The sequence below is a fragment of the Balaenoptera musculus genome, chromosome 18, assembly GCF_009873245.2.
Source record: "Balaenoptera musculus isolate JJ_BM4_2016_0621 chromosome 18, mBalMus1.pri.v3, whole genome shotgun sequence".
NCBI classification, from domain to species: Eukaryota; Metazoa; Chordata; class Mammalia; order Artiodactyla; family Balaenopteridae; genus Balaenoptera; species Balaenoptera musculus.
In genome coordinates this window covers 27784363-27806544 of record NC_045802.1, presented here as the reverse complement: position 1 = coordinate 27806544, position 22182 = coordinate 27784363, and positions in this window count along the sequence as shown.

Genomic DNA, 22182 nt, shown 5'->3' with positions numbered 1-22182 from the left:
AGACTTATAAATACCCATGTGAGGTCCAGTTAGGGCCTAAAGCCAGTTAAATTCTGTAGGGGTTCATTTCATACATCATACACCTAACTAATACTTGTTGCACAGCTAGAATTGGCCAGATTTTGGATTAGGTGCTGAGGGTTTATTTATGAATCAGAAGCGACAAGAGGGAAACCATGGAAGATACCTAAGAGGCTATGGTTGAAATCCAAATAAGAGATAATCATGATCTAGACCAGAATGGTAGCAGTAGAAGGAATGAGAAGTGGTTTAGTTAGGAATATATTTAAAAGGTCAAACAAACAGCATATGCTGGTGCATTGAAAGAATAGTATGAAAGAAAGAGACTAGTTCATGATAACTAATATTTTGAGCCTAAGCAAGTAGAAAACTGGAATTGACATTTGCTGAAATGGGGAAACTTAAGAAGTAGATTTGGATGGGGAGAAAGATTAGGAGTTCACTTTTAAATGTTAAGTTTGAGATGCCTTTTAAATATCTAAGGGGAGATGTCAAGTAGGCAGAAGTATGTCTGAAGTTCAGTGTGAGTTCATTTGCAGAAAATAAATTTGTAAGACAGCCATCATGTCCCATAAGTTTTTAAAAATTTAATTGTATGAAAAAAAACTTTGATAACTTTTTAGGCTGCATATTTTTAAGAAGCTACATTTTCTTTGTTTTAACATCAACAAGCTGTGACTGCAACAATAATTTACTATTCTGTCTTGACAATGCAAACAGAATGATATAAGTAACACTAAATGCTATATATGAATGAGTAAGATATCCCTGTGTTAGTAGGCACAGAATCTGGAACAACTCATTACCAAACATAATCAGAGTTATTGCTCAGAACAATATACAAATTATGAAAATCTGAAAATGATTCAAATTCAGCAAAAGAAAAAAAAAAATCAAAAGAAGTAACAAGTCTTTTGGAGCAGAAGAAGTAAAGGAAGATGGTAGATTGTATGTTTAAAAATCTTTCATGAAAGACAGCCAGAAGACAAAATAAAGAAATGGAAAAGCTAGGGTCTAACAATGATTTACAAAGAAAAGTCAAGCAAAACCACATTGATTTTATGCACATTGTTGTGCAATGTTTACTAAAGGAGAGAAGGGTTTACCAGCTCTTGTGATAGATCAAAAGATTATTCTAGATCTTAATATTCTCTCTTCTGTGTTCAACATGTAAAAACAATAAAGATTCAAGTAATTTATGGTGGATCATATGATAAAAAGTTCATAGGTCACCCTGTTGCATTTTGCGCTCTGTTGCTTTGATTCCACTGCTGTCTCCTTTCCTTGCAGCATTATTTATTCAATCTGTTTAGTTTGCTTTACAGGCTGTGGCAGCATTCGCAGGGTGGACCTATTGAACCAAGCCGTAATAGATGTAATACATCAATACATTTGAGCTGAACAGCTTTAATTAGGCCTGCCCGGTCATTTCATCAATTCAGTTGAGTACCATTGGGATTTGGATAACACCGAGCTTCCTGTCGAGCATGAGAATTAGAGCACTCCAGCAGGGCTCCCCCAGTCACAACACAAGGTTAGTTATTCAGCGATAATTCACATGGGGAAGTGCCCCACAACCAACCCATAAACTTACCCTTACAGCAATATCTTTGAAATCCTAAAACCTTTAAACTCCAGTGTCAATTTGGAATACAGGCTGCCTGAAAATCCCACAAACAAATACATAAAGCTCTTTTCCTGCTCAACAGAAGAGCAGGAGCTTACTTTGTTTCTACTGATATGCATATATTGACAGGATCTAAGAAGATGCAAAAACTGTGCTAGGTGTAAAATTTTACCTATACCATTTGAAGTTTCAATAACACAGTTGGTTTGTATCTTGCACTGTACTTGTCACATAGAGCCCAGAATAAATATGCTGAAAGTAACCTGATGCAGGAAATCTATACAAATGAACCTTATAGCAGGGCAAAACCACTTCTATCTGGAAAAGGTAGAATACTTTACACTCAATTTTGGAACAACTAATGATAAATTTTCACATACAAAATATCTTCAAAATGAAACAATGAAAAAAATACAAAACAAACAATGAAACATTGGTCAGTATGGTTGGCTAAAACCCAGGTAACAGAGACATTTACATTTGCACAGAAAGACATCCAAATAGCAATCTGATTTTTCTACAGTGTGTACAATGTGGAGACACAAACTCCTCCGGACACCCAATGAAGATGTGATGGAGAACAGCCAGCCAACACCACAGAGGAAGTACTTTAGGCAGCCAGCACAGAAACTGAGCTGAGGTGCTCCCACATCAAGGAAGCCATCTGATTTTGAAAAGAGAAGGGATGGAGCGAAGTGGATTAGACTGAGGTCTCCAGTTCCTCAAATGCTGAGGGTAAAATCAGCAGATTTATGGGGAATACCTCATCGGGGAAAAATAGTAAGCAGTCCTTACCAAGCAGTCTACCAAGTCTCTCGTCATTCTTTTTCATCCAAATGGACTCCTTCCCCTAGGGTAAGTATTCTGGAAGCTTGGCTTGTTCTGTAGCCACATCTGCTAAAACTCGGGAACAGAGCCTGCTCATGTTCGAGGACCATGAGTCAAGTGGCAACCGGGCTAATTTATTATGACTATGAAAGTTTTAAATTGTCTCTATGTTTACTGAAATGACAAGGGGAATGTAAGTTTCCTTTAAAAATTTGACCTTGTTGAAACCGTTTAGCAAAAATGGAAAGAAGCTCGATGCACAAAATTAGAACATAGGAACTTGTAAAAGAATAAGTGGGTTTGTTACTTTAAAAAATTAACCACATAGCTATGAGCTGAAAGGCTTATGTCATTTACATTTTAAAATAATACCAGACATAATATAGGTTAATTTGAAATCTTCTTTGTCTCAGCTGCAGACAAGAAAACTAAATTAGCCTTAATTGTGTCTTGTTTAACTTGACCATTTAAATTAGAGATTCTTTGCTAATCTAGATGCTTTTATACTTAACACATCTTTTTACTTGAGATTCTTTTTCTTATTTGACTTCTTTGACCCATGGAATGTTTTCAAGTGGGCAATTTTAGCTTTGGAAATGGTAAGAGTGATGTTATAATTATACTTATAGGGCTCTATGAATATATAGATGAATATATATGTTATATATATATATATATATGAATATAGGGATCTCTGCAATATTCAACTCCACAGTACTGATATTTTTAAATTCACAGACAAACATGTCATTCGGTAGCAAACATTGTTAGTTCATTTGTTTTAATATAAGAGAAAATGACACTGGTTGTAAGAGAGAGAATATAAGTCCAGTAGATATGAATATTACAAATTGATAGAAATATTAAATTAAATTGTAGTAGAATTTAATTTCTCATATTTTAAAATGCTTTATAAGTTTTGATGATGAATTGTCCAGTCAATAAATGCTGGGTTGTTACACTTCGAAGGGAAAATATGTCTAGAAATTTCATTACAAAGTTAATTCCAATAAAGAAAATATATTGTATAAAATAATACAAGATGGGTTTTCTAATGCACATTACTGACTTGAATATATTCTAACAATTAGAATATATAAAACGTAAGTATTGTGCAGTTGAATCTAAAGATCTATTCAATGTTTTCTTCTCCTATCTTTTCCTGGATGTCCTTCCCACTCTGTCAGGGTCCCCTGGCACATTCATTATTGTGACTACCTATTGGACTTTTAAAGAAGATTTAGATATGATCTCAACATCTACAATATATTCTTTATTTAGTCTCTTTTTTGTGTAGAGATTTATACCTTTATTTCCTATCAAAAAAACTACATGACTATTAATTTATAAGAAAAAACACTGGAGTGAAAGTGAAAAGCTGAAGTTTTAGTTGTTTCTTAACTTTAAGGCAAATAAATTTATGTAGAAAAATTCTCTTAAAAATAATTTCTAATCAGTTAATATTGGTTGTAGGAAAAATGGGAAGAACAGTAAAATACTTAGAGAAAATAGTAAAATTTCCTCTCTTCAATTCATACCTGTAGGAATAAACACTGCTATTAGTTTAGTGTATATCCTTTTGGATATTTAAAATGCATATTTTAACATTTAAATAAATTAAATATTTGTTTGACACAACAACAGAGATTCATGTCTAAGAAACTGATGTTAATAGAAAAATTTGATAGGGCTTATAAAATATGTATGTTTAAATATTCCAGAAAAGAATAAAATGAATGACTCTCCATAAACAAGACTATTAATATATAAAATACAAAGATAGATCTAAAAGAGAAGAAGATAGAAGTCATAGAAATTAAAATTTTAATTACTGGGATAATTTTTAAATTGTTAGTTAAATATTGACTAGGCACTGTGAAAGAGGGAAATATAAATTAGAAGAGAAGGGAAAGGAAAATAATACAATATATTGTAGTCAGATTTTTCTAAAAAATCACAATATAAAAGGAAGTTAAGAGACATTGACAATGGAGTGTGAAGCTCCAATATTCTATTTGTATTTGTTCCAGAAGTATTACAGAAAGAAATTGGATGAAAGGCAATATTAAAAAAGTTAATGGCTGATAAATTTCCAGAGAAAAGAAAAGGCATGAGTTCTCAGATTAAAAAGTTCCACCTAGTGCTAGGAATGATAATATCTGTAACTTTATACCTTGTCAAGTCATAAGGAAAATAAAGACATCAAGGATAAGGGAACATCCTAAAGGGCAACAGAAATATCTGAATATTTACCAAGGATAAATTATCAGAAGACATATCCTCAGCTACTGTAGTTGATAGAAGAAAACAGAAAAGTACCTTGCACCTGCTAAGAAGAAACATTTTTTTAAACATACACCACCAAATTATAAAGATAAAATAACGATTATACTTGGAATATAGTAATTTATAAATTTTATAGCCCCAAGAACCTCAATGAGAAAATATTATAGTATGTCTTCAGCTAAAGAGACATACATTCAGGAAAGAATTGAAAGTAGAAAAAAAGAATAAAGAAAAAGAAATAAAAGGAAATCGGTAAAAGATGATGGTAAATCTAACTAAGCTTTTATTATTGAGTTAGGTCATATTAACAGTAATTTGGGAGTGTATTTAATAAAATACACCCTCAAATGACATTAACATTATTTGGGTGTTTGTTTTAAAAAGAAAATGAAAATAGACTAAAACGTAATTGGGAATTTTGTGGGGCATTTACTGAGAAGTGTGATATAGTCCTTACCTAATTTGAGAGGAAACTAGGGATAATCTTCAAATTAGGCTATGTTAGAATACATAAATTTAAATATCTGTGTTAATGTATTAAAAGGTGTTACTAAAAGAAAAACTGCAAACTTTATTATTTCTATCCAGTAATAGAAAAGGAGATAAATGAAAAAAAAAAAAAAAAATTAACCAATGCAGCAAATAATAATCTTGGAAGCAAATAATCCCAGAAGCAAAGAGAAACTATAGCAAATAAAAGCCACAAAATATGATGATAGAAATACATCAAACAAATTGAAGTCAAAATAAAAGAAAATGGCTCAAACATGCCAATTAAAAACCACTCAAAAAGGCACGGGGTGGGGGGGGCAGATCACTTATTCCTTGCTCCTGATGTTTCCTTCTCTTTGAAGGGACAACCATTAGTGTTACACTTCTGGGTTCACTCCACCCCTTTCTTCTTTTCAGCTTGGAGCTTTTGAGTCTGTGACCTGGAGGTTTACAGCTCAACCTTGTCTTCCTTTCTTTGACTTTGTGATCCAGCTTACATTAGGCTTTGTGTTTTCTGGTCGTTGGCTCCATGCTGAAGTTATATAGAGGTATGAACTATTAAAAGGTAAACGAAAGAATATTAAACATTTTAAAAGTTCATTTGAGCAAAAATCAGTTGGAATCAGGCAGCACCAAAAAGGAAGTGATTCGGAGCCCTCCACCAACACGAGTGAGGAGGGGAAAGACTTTCATAGAGAAAAGGCAGAAGAAAAGCAAGGAAATTATCTGATTGGCTATGACTTAAGCATTTGCCTTATTTGGAAAAGGCTAGTTGACTGTTTTTGATTGCTTATCCTTAGGTTTTGGTTTCTTAATCCTGAACCATTTGGAGACTTAGGCTTTGGTTTGCTGCCTTAGGCTGCTGAGGTCTAAAGCCACCTTAGACTAATTTGCCTCTTTGTTTAATTAATTCAAGGGAACTAACACAGGAAGGCCTGCAGTTGTCCGGTTCTATCTGTGTTTGGGTAGCATTGATGGTTCAACTCTAAGGTTCAAATCATGAAGCTCACTATTAGTGAACACCTGGGAGATATTGCCAATCTCAGCATTATAGATAATAAATATTTTTATATTTATTTACCTTTTAATATTTTTGTTTCCAATCTCAATGATATTCTTTTGTTTCAATTAACATATTTTAAGTTCTATAAGATAAATAGGAATTTAAATTATTAATAAGCTTAAATATTTAATATTTACTATCAAATTAGTTATAGTACACACATTTTTGCCGTTAGAAAAATCCTCTTCAAGTTTAAGCAAACTTCATTCATTTCACCTTTCCTTTAAATATATTTTGCCAACTCCCATGCTGAGCCTCTTTTTTGGACTAGGAATATCAGGACACACTTAATATAAACTGCTATGCAGTTGAAAGAGGTCACATGATAGATATTTATAGGATGAGATGGGTATCCTGTGGTGCTGATGGCTTTTTCAAAAGCTATTTACTTCCTAATACACAAAGAAGCTATTTTGTCTTTTAAATACCACATTACGTTTTGAGAATGGGTCACAGTTCATTCTTAAAAAATGTCATCAACTTTAAATAATGGCAGTAGTTTACAGAAAAGAAAAGCAAAAGCAAACCCTCATAATTTAGCTTTTCAGCAAAAGGAACATATGGTCAAATTTATTGGAAATTGAAAGGGAAACATCTGAGTTTGACTGCATATTATGAGAAATTTTACACTATACTTATTGGTTGGCTGAATTCACTACTTGTCAACTCTAATTTATTCTGAACAAGTCACCTTGCCAAATGCCTGGGCTTTCATTGTGCCCACATTTAGTAATGTAATTCTGACAACAAGCACTGCAATTCTCCCATCTCATGTATGTGTTGTTTATAATAGATGCATTTGTATATGCTTTCTTCTGTTTGCTTGTACTATATTCTCTCTGTCTGATTTTGTATAAATAGCATAAGTGTGGATTGATTCTGCGGAAGCTTTGGGTTAATCATATTTTAAGTTATCAAAAAACAACTGTATACACCACAAGTATAGCACTGCATTTAGTTGTGGAAATTCTTTAACCAGACAATGATAGTAGATTTGGCAGCTGAATGACGTATTTCTGGAAATAGGAAGATGTCCTAGAAATAACTTGTGGCTGTTCCTAAAGATTTATGAAAACTTAGCTGACACTTGCATCATTGATAGAGGTAATTTTAAAGCTCTTGAAATTCAACTGACCCTAAGATAATGAAACCACCACCTTCTACACATTTGTATTCTGTGGCAGGTGGTGTGGTTAGTGGTATGGAATATGAAATGTTATCATTATCTTCCAGAAGAATTCACAAAAGTAACTGAGGGCAAATGCACAGACTAAGAGACACTGCAAAGAAAGGTAGATACAGTGCTGAGTACCTGATGCATGGTTATGTATAAAAACAAACAATAATGATAAGGGATTATTTAAGCAGTTAATAAATCATGAGGCTTGGCGATGCGCACAGCCTCCTAACCAACACAGATTTCTTAAAAAGTATTTCCTTTATCATGTATCACAGCAGAGAATTTATATTATGCTCTAAAACAAATCAAATCCAGTGCATATGAAAAGTACCATAAAATGTACTTAGAAGAACCTTGCTAGGGGGAATACAGGTGCATATTTATGACACAGAAAGCTGTGGGCTCCACAAATGAAAGCTCTGCTTATAATCCAAATAACATTTCTGACAGTATTTTCAGATAAGGGGAATGTGTGTTAAACTCTGCTCAGAAGCCTCAAATCTTTAGGCTCATTCAAAATACGGATTGTCCATATGAAATAGGATGATTATATTGAAATTGGGCAGAAATATTAATGAAAATCTATGGAGAGGGCTAACATTCAACTGCTTTCAGAGATTCAGCACTAAACTATGATTTATTAATCACATATTCATGGAAATAGTTTATTACATTGTTCTAGTCCTTCCCTTCTAAAACTGATATTCACCAGTGCCAGGTAAAAAGATTAGCTTTCAGAAAAAAATGTATAAGACAAGTGGATTATGAGGGGGTAAGAGAATATATAAAGATAAAAGACATAATGCATAGATGATTTTAGCAGAGGTTGCAAGTTAAAGATGTGGAACAGCCTCTACGCTCAGAATTTCACTTTGTCTTTGGCAACTTTATCACCTTAGTTATTAGGCATAATTCTTTTCTGTTTCCCTGGTCGATCCCTCCCCTGTTGCCCAAGATGGATATTGTAAATCCATCCCCCTATAATCCAATCTCCTATTTCACCACCCTCCCCCATTTTCAGTCGATGTCTTCATCTACAAATTCACAAAGACATGAACTGTCTTAATTAAATGCCACAATGTTATACAACAGCTGAATCTATAATCATTCTTTCATCCTTCTTTCCTCAAAGGAAATTGTATTTCTCTTGACTTATAGGTTTGATCCCACCTCTTTCCATTGCTTCATTCATTATCCATTTTTTATTCATATCTTTCTACCTCCTGGCTCCTTTTCTCTGTTCCTTTGATGATCCATTCTATTTTTATTTTTTCCTATCTCACAGCTTATTTCCATTAATATTTGTTTCTTTAAATCATACATATATATATGTGTGTGTATATATATATATATATATAATGCCTTGCCTTGCTTCTTCCTTATTTCCCTCCTGTTACTGAAACTTCTTTTTTCTCCATCACCTCCCCATCCCCTTACTCTTTTGTAGTTAAACTTCAAGGAAAGCCTTCTTTCACTTCCTAACAATCACTTTACATCTCACTGTCCTGCCATCTAATACTCCAACTAATTCATTAAACTATTTCCACAGTGGATTCTTTTCAAGATATATATATATATATCCTCTGTTTTCTCCTTCAAAATGGTATCTTTGCTTTCAGATATTACATATTCATTTTTTTTCTTCTTCTATGGCAGGATTTTTCAACTTCAGCACAATTGACATTTTGGACTAGATCATGCTTTGTTGTGTGGTGTTGTCCTGAGCACCGTAGGATGTTGAACAGCATCCTTGGCCCATCCTGGGCCTCTACAGACTAGATGCCAGTGGCACACTTAACCAGCACCCCTCAGTTGTGACAATAAAAAATGACTCCAGATATTGACAAATATCCCCTTGAGGGCAAGATTGGCAATAAGGACCCTGGTTGAGAACCAGGTCTATAGTGACATATTCTCTGTTTCTCTTTCTTCACTTACCAATTAAATGTGGATGTTCCTTAGGTTCTACTCTAACATTACAACAATTTCACATTTATCTAATTTTTTGTGGCTTACTGATACATATTTACACCTTGACTCCTCTATGTTCTTACCTACAGGACTACAGGACATCTCAAAATTACCTTACACTCAGAATTTATGAAACTGAACACATCATTTCTCACATCCACTTCCCTCAACCTGAATAGTTACCTGTCTTTTCTGGGTGAAACAAATATCTATCCAATTTCCAAGGCAGAAATATGGGTGTCATCCCTGATTCCTTCCTCACTCAGATACCACATATCCAATCAACAAAATCTCAAACTCTGTATTTCATTTGCATGGCTACATTCTTATTTCAGAAGGTCATCATTTCTAATAAACATTACTGCAGTATATTTTGTCTGCTCCCAGAGATGGATACCTCCAGTGTATTTACCACACTGCAGGGAGAATGTTCTTTCTAGAATGAAAACCTCATCTTGGAGTTCCTCTGTTTAAAGCACCTATGGGTTCCTGTTACACTAAGGAAAAAAATACCACAAACTTCTTAATGTTCTTACATGCTTCTTAGTAATCTGACTCCTGCTGTATTACCTAATCCCATCTTGTTTTTCTTATCCATTCTGAATTATTTCCAGTTTTCTAGAATGTATCATTTCAACCTATTTCTAGACATTTGCATACACTACCTTTTATCTCCTTGGGACACTTGTATTTTATGACTTGCAGCAGCTTTAACTGCACTCATCAATCAGTTTTTAGCTGATGCATATTTATAAAGCTTCCCTTAGTCTTTATGAGCCACCTATTTTCAATGTTTTCCTGAAACACTGTATACAAACACATTGTCACACTTTATTGAGATTATATGTTTGTTTATTGTTGTTCTCAGTGGGACATAAAGTGGCCTGTACCTAAAGGCACTGATTTAGTTACTATTCTATCCATAGTGAGTAGTACAGTCCCTGGCAAATAATGTCCATTATATATCTGTTGGATGGACAGTAAATTTGTGACTGAACTAAACTTTGTCCCATTCATAACATTTCAGTTGTTTTACTAAATCCCACTACCACTTTTAATAGTTGATCTATTTACTCCTTTCCGTGATTTTTTAGATTAATTGTATTATTCATTCATTCAGTGAGCATTAGTTTATCACTACAGTGATGTGTGCCATGCTAAGCTCTGGCAGTACAATGAAACCTCTACTGGTAGGGAAGATGGACAAATAAATGATACCAATAGAATGTCAAAGTGCCACAATATGACAAGGACAAGATCTATGAAATCTGTAACAGCAGCAGCTGAGATATTTGGGAATTGAGGTTGGAGAGAAAAGTGGACCAGTGGCATGAGAATACTTCCGGATGAAAGAGAACAATAGATTGAGACATGATTGTTAGGTGGGAGTTATCCAGTAACAAGAAAGGGAGGAGGAAGAGTCTTTCAGACAGTATTAAAACACAATATCAATCATTATTCTCCGATCTACCATGTATTTTGTTTTCACCACTGTGGGTATGGGCCCTTGAGAAAGTACCATGTGGTTCTATGACTGTGGTAGGGCTTCACTGGGGCTAGAGTAAGGTAAGACCTGTCAGGTGCCACACCTGCAGGTGCAGGCTCTAACAGGTAATGCTACTCAAGTTCTGATTTAAGAAAGATGGAGATAATAGAAAATGGTTCAGCACAGATAGTGAAACTCTAGAAATCTGATGTCTTAACAGGTACTTGGTCAAGTTCTGTCTAGAGATAGACAGAAAAAGAAGAAACAGAAAAAGAAATAAAACAGAAAATGCAATACAACAAGGAGTAAAAATTTGAACAATACCACAAGTACATGGCCAGGAAGCAAAAGCTGGATTTTCAGTTTAATAGGACAACCAATTGTATAATATAGAAAAGAGGTACATTTCTAAAGGAACTCCAGATATAGAAAGGTTATGGTCAAAATAGTCAAGAATGACTATAGAGAAACTTTTCATGGAAGGGCGGTGAAACATTTCTCATGGTGACCTTCCATCTCTTTAGGTGATGAAGCTGGACAGTTGATAGTTAACTTAGCACCAATTCTTCTTCAGTTTTTTATGCAGCATGGCACAGTGTGTGACCTTGGGAAGTTAATTAACTAATCTCTGCCTCAGTTTCTTCATCTGTAGAATGTGGATAAGCCTATGTCACTGAGATGATGTCAGTATTAATCATTAATATTAAGTTTTGGATATTACTATTCAATTACATGAATTGTCCAATCTCAATAAGTATGAAATATGATATGAAAAATGATCCACAGTGAGTTCTAAAATTATAATGAGGTCTTCACCAAATTTAAAAATATGCTAAAACTCTTTCCTGGAAGTTGGTCTCTATTTATCTTTTAGGTATAGCTAAAATAAAAATTGTTAGAAATGGGAAATATAGTATCTGGGTAGCTAAAATAGTTGTAGCAATCTTAGATCACAGGACAATAGGAAGAGTCTATATATTTCAAGGATTTCATAGTAATCTTATGATGAGCACTATTAAACATGTCACAACCTATATAAACATACATATTCTCTTTTGGAACTAATTTGTTGAAATAAATCTATTGGCCATGAAAAAATAATAACCAAAATGTTAGTACTTCATTAGCAAAAATTGAAGATCTTTTGTTAAACAGTCTCCTTTGGTTCATCCTATATCTAATACATTTTTCATGTTTCATAAATACAAGTGAAAGACATATCTGTGATGTAGTAAGCCAACTGAAGATTTCTAGAAGTGGATTGTTTTGCATTTTTTAAATGGGATGATGATGGCCTTAACATCCCCTCTTCTTGATTAAACTTTACACAAGCTTCTTCTTGACTTAGGCCCCTGATCTCCCTTTTCTTAGAGCATTTACTTTCAAAAATTGCAACTAAATTCTTTCTCTTCTCCCTTTAGATGTAAATTTTCTCCTAGCTTTTTGCGAATTTACAACCCAGGAATGTTTTTCTCAAAGACCTGGGAGACATCCCTTTGAAATGTAATCACTGTAGGAGTAAGTACCCCTCTCTCACACTCTCTGTGGAAGGGTAGGCACCTAATTTAATAAGCCACAATCAACAAACACAGATGGCCTAATCATATTTATCAACCTCTCCCACTCAAGCCCTTCAATACTTTTCCACTAGCTAAAAAATCCTCTCCCTCTGCCCTCATTACCTTTTGTTTCAGGGGGGCTGAATTCAATCTCTCTCTCCCTTATTACAATAGTCCTGAAAGTCTTCCTTTCCTGTTTAACTCCGTCTGTTGAAAATTTTCTTTGACAACTGATCATAAATTGTTGACACATTCAAAGATAATTCCACAAAAGTCAGTATTAGAAAAAAAAGATGGGATATGTTATTTAAAGTTTCATTTTCTACATTAAGCATTTGGGTTATGAATTAAATAGAACCATCTTCAAAATTTATTCTTGTATATATCAAAATAATTGCGTATTAAATTTTGAATTCTTAGAAAATGCTTAAGTTCAAAGAAAATCATAACTTTTGGTCTCTTTTTCTATCTCTTAAAATATGCTCATTTGTGGTATTATTTGAACTATCAGGAAGTAAATTCTAAAACTGATTTCTTATCCTGCTTCCAAGCAATTGATGTTCTATTCAGGAAGGTAGGATTATCTGTTTAAAAATGCATTAACTTTCACATAACCTCAATAAGTTTACCAAAATTCATTTTAAATTTATATTAGTGCTGTGAAAGCTTTGAAATTGCTGTCTAACAAATTATTCACAGAGGTATTCAAAATGGCTCACTTCTGTGTTTCAATCCTACAGGGTTGTTACTGGAAAACTTATATGTAGTTGAAACTTTGATTAGATTTCCATCTGCCAATTAAATAAATTTTAAAAATTTGGCTTTAATAAATTAAAATAAAATTTTAACCTACCATCAGAAATTAACATAGTGTAGGGAAATATGTATTGGGCCATTTTAGTAGCTTGTACACAATTCTAGACTTAATGGTTTCTAAGCCACAAGAATATGAGCTAACCATCTATACTTTAGAGGACAGCTTGTCCAACAAAAGCAAAACAAGCCTTGTTCCTACTTCTTCACTGTCCTACCAAAATTTTCTGTAAATAATTATCTAAATGTCAATTGTAGGTCATTTATATATTAAAATATCTTCATGTATGTATAATTTGTGGCCTAGAGTATACATTTTCCTATAAATTGCCAAAAGTAGCTGATTTGTGGGTCATAAGGAATATTAGAGCACCATTAAAGTAGTGTTTTCTCAGTAACTGTGCATTGCAAAGTGCATTATTCCTATATATAATTGTTTTCAGAAAATATAAAAAGTTCTACAAATCTCCTCATTAAAAATAAAAATCATGAAGAAATAATGTAAAAGGAATGTAATAATAATAAAAGAATATTTTACCTTGATTTACTAGTTAAATGGATAAAACTTGAATATTACAAGATGAATGTGCTCCTGAGACTTATTTGAAAAGGTGAACATTTTTTAAATTAACCATATTTGAAAAGAAATAAGGTAGTGCTCTGCATAAAGTCAGTCATTATGAAAGCTTTGAAAAGGAGAGAACACTTTTAGTAAAGGAAAGTATCACTACATAAATTATTTGGTTTGAGTTAAATATGAAGACTAAGTGGATAGTGATGCATGTAGGTTTAAAATCCATGGCATATGTTTATATAGAATGATGATGATGACTTAGGAGTATAGGTGGTATTAAGTGTTTCAGTTGACACAGGAACAATGCATATAGGCAGTATGACATTGCAAAATTCAAAGAAGCAAACAAATAAAAAAGACACATTGAATCTTAAACTACATTGATGGAGAATTAAAGAAAGTTACAGTCCCAACATTCCTTTTCATTGGACTATTCTGATGATTGTGGTAATTTCACGTGGTCATAAATGCAACATTTCCAGGGTGATTATGAGTCTTGAAAGCACATAATACTGCTCTTTCCTAATAATTTAAATGTGTATCTTTAGACTAAACCTAAAGAAACAAGAGAGAGTTTAGAATAGAAAACAGTCTTGGATAGGGTTGTCAGATGAAATATAGAATTCCAAGTTCAATTTGAATTTTAGAAAAACAGTAAATAATTTAGAAGTATAAGCATGCCTGACACTGCATGGGAAAAATGCATGGAGCATACTTATGGTAAAAAGTTATTTGTTGTTTATTTGAAATTCACATTTAGTTGGGTGTCTTTTATTTATTTATTTATTTATTTTGCTAGAGCTGGTGTATATTTTGAAAGACCTTTATGTGGGAAAATGGGTTTGATTTATTTGATATACTTTCAGTAAGTAGAATAACAGCAGGAAATTATAGAGAGTATAATTAGGCTAAAAAATCACTAAAATACACTAGGTTCACAAAACTGGGAAACAAACAAAACACAACAAACAAGCAAACAACAACAAAACAGAGATTTCAACTTTGGAAATGTTCAAGTAGTGATTGTCAGTGAGGTCACAGAAAAGATTCTCTTTCAGATGCAACATTGACTCAGATGATGACTCCAGAGGCTCTTATGATTCAAAGATTCTATAAGTAAAGTTTGGAATGTATCAGATTTGATAATTAACCCTATTTCTTAACCTTATTTAGGGAGTGGTCACACTTCCTATTCAAAGCATTTTCAAAAAATTACACATGATATCCTATGACTCTTACCATTATTAGAGTAAGTAAAATAATTCTGTGTGAAAATAGGAATAATGTTCACTGTGGAATTCAAATGTTGTATCATTTACTTAGTAAACTTTCATTTCTAAAAATTGTCCCCAACCTTTTAAAAACAATGATTAAACATTTGATTTCCCATTTGAAAAACTGTTCTACACTAAGGTCCTTAAGAAACGTTTCAAATTATTTTTTTTCAGGATATTCATAAATTCCATTCTTGAGGATTATTTGTTTACTTTTCCAAATAGCCTTTGATTTACTAAGATAAACATAAACCAATGATATATTTTACATAAAATTAAAAAATAGAGTTGTAAAATCAAAATCATATAATTTTTAAATCCAGTCCCATAATCATCAAGTTAAGTGATTTGAGTGGCATCTTATTTTCTAGGGAAAAATGAAAGTGTTAAATTATTTTAAGTATTGAAGAATGGATTTTGTTATAAGACTATGTGTGTTTCTAAAATGAGAGTCCAGATTGAAGAGAGCCTAACTTAACTAGTAACCAAGTATATATAAAATGAATAACTGTAGGAATAAGTTATTTAGAACTTAGAAAGAATGATTAAATATGTATGTCATATTTAGATGACAAGTGTTTGTGGAGATTGAAGGGGATGGTGTCTTAAATCTTAACACCATTTTGTTTTTTCATTGCACTGGGTAATTGTGTCCCACTTCAATTATATTGAGTATTATTTCACAATATGTATGATAGCACTTTAAACCTGAAAAGCACTTCACAATCATTGCTAATGAAAACTATTTATTAAAATTATTTTTTCTTCAGTTGTCATATTGAGTTTAAAAAAGCTTGAAATTTCTTATGACAGAAAGAAACAAACCAAAAAAGGAACTTAACAGCAGAGATGCCAATACTTAAGAACAAAACTGTATCTTCCAACAAAAAACAACAAATAAAAATTTTACTGAATAAAATTAGTTCAGATCAAGAAGTATTTACTGAATTCCTGTACATGTTAGATGAAGTGAAAGACTGGTGATAAAGATACAGACATAGAAAGGCATGCTTCTTGTTGTCTAGCAACAGATGATGTAGTTAAGGAGATAGAAAAGGAGTCCAAAGTACTATAGGAAAAAAGAGATGGACTTGATCAATTTGCATTTGGAGCACTGCGGAACATTCTTAGATGAAGTCTCATCTGAAGGGTAACTTGGATGAAAAGATGTTTTCAACAAATAGAGACAAAGAGAAGTGTTTTAATAAAAGGCAAAAATATGAGAGTGTGGCTGAAACATAGGCACATCGTTGTATAAGGAGGGTAAGTGAGTGTCTTGTATATTCTCAGTGGGTAAAGAAATCATTTACAGAGACAGAGGGAGCAGCACTTGTGTCTAAATAACTACACTACTTGGGATTACAGCCTTTTCCATGAGTTTTCTGCTATACTGGGCCAGAATTATAGTGAAGGTATTGGAAGAGAGCCTGACTGTACTGGGAGAAATTTCCACCAATCAGAAGACCAAAGTGCACTAAAAAGCAAATAGTATGAGTCTCAGCACATTGTAGGTAGCCAGCAATTACTCTATCATAGACAAGGGGAAAAATTAAAGCCAATGAGAAATGTGTGATAAATGTAACTAAAAATATCAAGACTCTAACTTGAAATAAGTTATTCCTTTGAATATGGAGCAGTTATATTGTTACATTCATGATCAAAATGACAGATGCAGAAAAATACTGGTTATCTCAGATATCAAATATCACTTCAGGGATCTACTTTACACTTCTTTTCACTCTGACCAAGTATAAACAAATACTTTTTAGAATTATTAAAGTGAATTTTATTTGACATATAATTTTGGATACATTACTGATATGAATTCCATGAAACACTAGTCTCGTGATATGGTTTATGAACAATATTTTATAAGGTCAAATAACTTGTGATTTTTAAGTTCAAATAGGGCTTAGAGAACAGCTATAAACACTGTCAATTTAAGGAGTCTCAGAAATTTACAATAAAAGAAAACCCTTCTTATTTTAATTTAACACTTCCTAAACATATGTAAACAGTAAATCTCATTTTAAAAATAACTAACTTTTATTAATACTCATGGAACTACTGGTCCTCTCAACATAATTTGTGACACACCGGTAAATTGAATTCAGGTTCTTCAATCTAATGCTTATGAAACTAAAGATTGTAGGTTTCAGTTATACTGTTTATATAGAAAATATGTCCACAATTAAAAATAAACCAAAAAAAATAGCCACTCATAGAAAACAAAATCAACAAATACTTCTCCCGAAAAGATAATAGATCCCAAACAGTCATTTACATGGTTGTTACTTTTCAAAACGTAGAAGATATTTTGTCTAGGTCATTTCAACTTCCCAACTTGTGGCTCTGTCCATGTTTTGAATTGCATCCTGATCAAAGAGGAAAAGGTGGAAAGAAAAAAGAAGAGAAAGAGAATGAGAGAGAGGAAGAAGGAAGAAGGAAGGAAGGAAGGAAGGAAGGAGGGAAGGAAACAAAAGAAAGAAAGGCTAAAAGCTTGAAATATAAGGCAATGGGAAGAGTAATCAGACACTGATATGACATTTTCCTGAAAGTGGGAGAGTGGATCCATTTACTCATCCAGCCTTCACTGGGGAACTTGTGATGGTCTATTACTCAGAGTGAGAAGGAGAAAAAAGGTATTGATCTGGGAGAGGGGAAAGTAAAGTGAAGAGCAAAAACAGTTGTTTCGATTCCTGAGCAAATGCTTGGGAACTATCTTTTATTTCATTATTAGAGGCTCTAAAGGAATACAATATTTATACAAAGCATTAATTGGTGAAAAAAACCTTAAAAACTTAAAACAATGCCCTGCTTTTAAAAACAGCTATGTAAATTTTGCAAATGGTTTAAATATAACTCAACTGCAGCTATAAAGGGAAAACATTTTAAATAGTGTAATCCTCAGCCAAACCCCAACAATTTTCTGAATTAGATAGAAAGGAATTTGTATCCAAGGACAGAGAGAGAGAGTGTAGCAGAGAGTGGACAAATACCACTAATGACCAGAAGGGATTGACTGTGCTTTATTCATACCAAGCAGAATGAAAAATCAATTCAACGTTTCACCAGAAAGCACAGGAGTTTTTTTCATGCAGTAGCAAAGTAATCAGAAATGTGGGTTCCCAGGAGCATTTAGTCATCACAGATCTATAGACTGTGCAAACACTTGTAAAACGTGGAAGGAGAAGAGAACTGAGAGAATTACAAAAGCAGTGAAAATAGTAAAAGGTATATCACAGAAGGGGTCTTATGCTGATTGCTAAAATTTACCCCAATAATTGCAGTGCCAGTGCAACACATTTGAAACTTCAAAACTTATCAAATGGTTTTGTTGAATTTTATTTATTTTTTTTATACAGCAGGCTCTTATTAGTTATCTATTTTATACATATTAGTGTATATATGTCAATCCCAATATCCCAATTCATCCCCACCACCATCACCTGCCCCACCCCCACCCCCACGGTTTTCCTCCCTTGGTGTCCATATGTTTGTTCTGTACATCTGTGTCTCTATTTCTGCCCTGAAAACCGGTTCATCTGTACCAACAAATGGTTTTGTTGAGAAAGCAAATAGCAACTATTTTCTCTTAAATTAATTGGAAGAGGCCAAGAGGAAAATGTAGTACAGGTAACAAGACTGAGAATTGTAGACTGTTGAAGCTAGAAGTAACCTTAAAGACAAATATTAACAAGTGGCCTGAGAGTTGAGACTTCTCTAATCATAAGCCTGAACTAAATAAATTAAACATGGGCTCAAACTTAGGTAATTCACTTTATCCCACGCACTGCAGTAGTCTATAAAAAGAGACATTCAAATGAGACGAATTCCAAATTTCACTTCTCAAAAACTTTCTGCACTGAAGGTTCAAACCTGTTGCTCCCTTGTTTTACCCTGAGATCCATGGATTTCTTACTTATTTATTGAATGCCTATTATGTGTGAGGAATTGTTCTTGATTTGGGGGACAATGAAGAGTCCAGGCCCTCATGAAGCTCAAAGTCTATTTTTAATCTCCATACTGACAGTTGCATATTTGCCCTATTTCCATTTCTTCTTGGTATTGAAATTGATCCCTACAGAATATAATAATTTATATATTGTCTTGTTGTGTTTAATCCACTGTTATTTATAGATTGACTTATTCCTCCTGCCCCAGGAAATAGTAGCAACTAAGCAAATAGTGTTGGTTATCTTTATATCATATCTGAGCACACTGAAACTTAACAATGAGGTGTGTTGAAAATACCGAGTACCAGAAGTGATACTGTTACACCACAGGGATTAAAAATACATGTTTTGGAGTCACAGAGTATTGAAAGAGAACATTGATTCTACCTTTTTAATAATAACTGCTAAACATTTATTGAGTGCTTCCTCAATAATATGAAAATTATTTTGGTTATCTACTACTACCTAATAAACAATCTTGAAACTTAATGGCTTGAAGCAACAACATTCATTTTATTCACTGATCTGTAATTTGGGCAATGCTCCACAGGGCCAGCATGTCCTTCTTTCATTCAGCAATATCTAGGGGCATTCAAAATCTGGGGTCTAGAATCATCTGAAAGTTTGTTCACTTATATGCCTGGAGGTTGATGCTGCCTGTCATCTGGATCTGTAGCGATTGGAAGGAACACATTCACATGGTGTGGGCTTTCTCATGACATAGAGGCTGGGTTCCACATATCCCGAGTGAGGGATTCAGTCAGAAGCCATATCAGCTTTTATGACTGGAATCAGAAGTCAGGTAGCATCACTCCCAATGTAGTCTATTGGTCAGTGCACTCACAAAGGCTGCTCAATTTCCAGTGAAGGGGGAATAGAATGCCCATATTGATGAAAGAGTGACAGGTTCTGTAAGAATACAAGAACAAGACATGTTCAGTGTCTTCTTTTGGAAAATACAATCTGCCACAATCCTATGTCCCATTACTATAAAATGAAAAATGAAATTCCCCACTTGCCCAAATCCTCCCCAAAGTCTCATCGCATTATGCATTAGGCACAAACTTTATCCCTTTCAATACAAGTTGGTGGCATTTCTGCCAATAAAGTTTTCTTAGAATTTTGTGAGTTTCCTATGACTTGTATTGGAGTTCACTCCATTAGACAAAAGCCTTCCCCATAAATCTCTTGTCTAAGGAGATTGTTAAAGACCCTGTAATGAGAATTTTATGGGTAAATCTGTATATGTACAATCAGATTTTATTTTCAATTGTTAACCTTTAAAAGTAAACTCTGGACAATATAATATCACCAGATTTAAGAATAAAACTGTTGAGGATAATGTTTTTCAGTTATACATGTGAAATATGTGATAATGATAAATTATTCCTCTCAGTATGATTCATGCTGTTGACAGGGAATCGATACTCAAAAATGGAAAAAAAAAATTAATTAATCTGTGATTGTACACATTTTGCTGTATATATCCAAACAGTACTTCAAGAATATTAGTTGGGCTCATGAATATTAAGTATTCTCATGGTTTAGTATGGACATATGTTCTCTATATCTTCTGTTTCCCCCTCTGGATTTGTCCTCCATAATTGTCAACCCTGCTTTGTGGCCAGGGAAGCTGATTTAAATGAACTGGACTCGTCCTCCTGCTCCTGATTCTACTAAAATATAACAAAGGCACCAGTGAGAGATAGGTTAGAGAGTAGAGTCATGTATCTGTTTTCTCTGCAGCCTCCCTTCCAGGTCTCTCTAAACTGACTATACATTTAACAACACCTCTCAACATCTTTCAAGGGCCCTCTCCATACACTACTTTCTTGAGATTTTGGTAATTTGTCCATCCCTTGGGTTCTTCTGTCCTGTCAATGTTTTTGGCTCTTAATATCAATAGAGGACTTTACAAAACTCTGTTGTATATGAGGATAACTAAGGGATACAATTTCCAATGTAATGTGGGAAACAGGCAGGTAAATAATTAGCAATAAAAGAAGCCAAAAAATCCTTCTAAGGACACAAGTAAGAATTTGGGTGAAAATCATTTTTAACTGGATCTTAAAGAATAGGTAGGATTTTAAATGTACTTAAAATAGTTGGTTGTATTTCCTAAATTTTTATAACAGCATTACATGGTAAAATATAAAATCATATATATCTGATAATATAATTTCAATGAATTTTGAAGAAGAACATTCTAGGTAGGAGAAGTACTAAATTGAAAAAGAAATTAGCATGTTCTGAAATGTGATTGTGAAACAGGGTGAAATGTGAAATTTTGTGGAACATAGAGTGGGCATGATAAAAATAAAGGAGGACAGCTTCATGATGCACTTTCATTCTTTAGGTCATAATTTATTGTCACCTGTTCCATGATGGCTTTTCTAACCATTTCATCTAAATTCTGTTTTCCCATCTTTAAGACTTTCTATTCCCCTTTCCTGTTCAGTATTTTTATGTAGCATTTATTGTAATTTAACCTACACTATATTTAACTTATTTATTTTATTTATTGCCTACCTCCCTCTCTACTACTGTTTAAGATATAGAACCTATGACAAAATACTTTCTGTTGATTTGTGTAATTTTGTATCCCCATTGTTTAAAAAAAAATAGTTTTAGACACCAAGTGGTCACTCTGTTGCTATATAAGTTAATTAATGGAAAACTTGTATTTTTTTACTGCATTAAGTCTATATATACAAAATTAATTTCTAGGTTGTGCTGAAAAAGAAAACACTAAGTATTTCTCATTGATTCCCTCTCTAATGAGTGTGTAAATCACTTCTTTTAATTATTTTCTTCCCTTCTTTGTTTTTAAAATTGATTATTGAAACTTTGGAACTTGTCCTATTGCTAGACTCCTAATGTTATAACCATAGATTTTGAGAGTCTAATGATTAGTAGGATAGTACGTTTGTTAATTCAAATGTGTTCTTTCCTTCTGATGATCTTAGATTTTCCCCATCTCTACTAATGACTCACTTGTTCTGATTTTTTAAAATAATTTGTTACTTTCTTAAAACATCTTAACAGTGTCCTG